The sequence below is a fragment of the Limulus polyphemus genome, unplaced genomic scaffold (assembly GCF_000517525.1).
Source record: "Limulus polyphemus unplaced genomic scaffold, Limulus_polyphemus-2.1.2 Scaffold7453, whole genome shotgun sequence".
In the NCBI taxonomy this organism is placed as follows: domain Eukaryota; kingdom Metazoa; phylum Arthropoda; class Merostomata; order Xiphosura; family Limulidae; genus Limulus; species Limulus polyphemus.
The window spans coordinates 38,563-40,846 of NW_013673063.1; positions in this window are offsets into that span (position 1 = coordinate 38,563).

Here is a 2,284-nt window from a genome sequence, read left to right on the forward strand (position 1 = left end):
CCCCAGTGGTAAGTCTGCGGACTTACAACGCTAGAAACCAGGTTTCGATACCCGTGGTGGGCAGAGCACGGGTAGCCCATTGTGTAGCTTTCAACGAAATTTAACAAACATACTTAACTGTATGCGTCGATTCTACTATTTATACAGGGTTAATTACGCTAGATTAAACTGACTAGCATAAAATACTAGCGCTCCGCTGCGGGTTTCAAAGGCGCTCTTATGATTCACAAAGGCGCAAGTTACCGATCCAGGTCTTTCATTATCCCCATTTATTTTTATAGCTACTTCAAGGTGAATCCGTATTCTAAAAAAATATCATTAGGAAACTCGCCTGGAGTACTTCAGCATGTGTGTCAAGTTTGGTCCCGCTAGCTTGTGAGTGGGCGTAAGAACACAGTTTTAAAAAAGGCGCCTTTGGAATCCCGAGGGCGGCCGGAACACAACATCCGATCCAGATCGGGGTTCAGCGAACCTAGAAACTTATTCTTGAAACCCACATCATACCCGGACAAGCTTCCATGGGCAGTTTAGCCTCCCTTAATAGAGGGCTAAACCGTATAAATAAAGACACCCGCTGGATCACCGCGAGCCCGCTTGCCAAATTTGGTCCTTCTAGCTTGGAGGAGTTAAGTGGACATACATACGATGCTGCATGCAGATCAAATATACAATTTCCTATACATTCCAGGAGTTTTCTATCTTTTGCTCAAATTTTGCGCTTCGAAATTCAATTTTGGAGGATACACCATAGGATTAGCTGTGAATCGGGCTTAATTTAGCTAAGACGCATGCGTTAGCATCCTCATTCTCTACACTCCCTCAGAAATCGTTTTTTTTTTTATGTTTTTTGCACTTACTCAAACAGGCGCCAATTAACGACATCTTGTACACGTATACGCAGACTGGCAACCCTCCAGAGAAAAGGTTCATCGAGTTTCCTTGGACTGAACAGTTTGTTGTTTTGCTCTCAAGGTTAAAATAGCTTTTTTTAATATTAGTAATGGGGTAAAAAAATACCAGAAAATTATCGCTTATGGGGTAAACAACTGAACAAATCTTGTCTCTTTTTTAAAGAAGAAAGCTCCTTCCCGTAAATCATCTTTTCCTAGACCATTCAATAATATCAGCGTCTTTTACCACGTCAAAAAACAAAACTCAATATTTTCTTAAAATAGAAACAAACAACTTTCATGGCCTTGTGTCAGAGTTATTTTTTTTAGACCTGGAAACATCCATGCTTAAACAAATGCTTTTTCTCAATTGGTGTTTACGCTGTGACATCATCAGAGCTACGAGGCGCTAAACTGCTATTGCACATGAATCAGTACTTAAAAAAAACAACAACAAAAAAGACGTCTTGTGTTTCTAGCTGGTAATAAGACTAATATGGTTATTTTCATTATTTCGTTGGTGAGTTTTGAACGATAATTACCACTTATTTTTAAATTTACCATTTACCAGCACTAGTACTTATGACTGTGAAAACATCCCATGAATCAACTTTAGATTATTTCCTCGCTCTCGGATTCGAATCCTGGGAGAAACTTCTAGTGACATCTCTACGGAAGCAAGTTAACTCACGTTAATAAACTAAATGGGTTTCGTTTAACATATTACCGAAATGGATGTGATGGGTTCTTAAAACTGGGATGACAATGGCACTATACAGAAGTTTTCTGATAATTGAACAATGCCTCAAAAACGATTTAAATCAAACGTCTCGTGGTTGGTTTTTACCGTCATTGTTTAATACAAAATAATCAAGGGAAGTTCAAACAAATTTAAATTCTCAGTGATACATTAATTGAAGAATCTTGATCAATAATAGTTGGCATTAAAGCTCGCGATTCCCAGGACATTGGCAAAATGAGTGTTATTTATATAATTAAAAGAGTAACGAATGTGTGAGAGTGGAAAGATTTTTAAAATTCATTAAACTATGCAAAAATTAAATCTGGAGTAGGGAAGTACGGACGACTTCACCATAAGGAATGGGTGGGTGTAGATGGTACTGCGGCTTTCAAAATGAAAGGTATTTGGATAATAGATCTATCATCAGTCAGAGTCCCATCTAATACAGCAGTGTTTACGTGTTAAGTGTTACGTCTCTTTTCGTTTGTTAATTTCCGGTATAAGTTCTTTCCGAGGAACTTCAGCGATACAAGTCCTTTCTTAATTAAAACTAGTTTGTTCTTTCTCGTTACAAACTTTGTAACACACATAATTTCCACAGTCACTTTAAACTTAACATCCTTTATAACACACGCTATAAATCACTGTGATT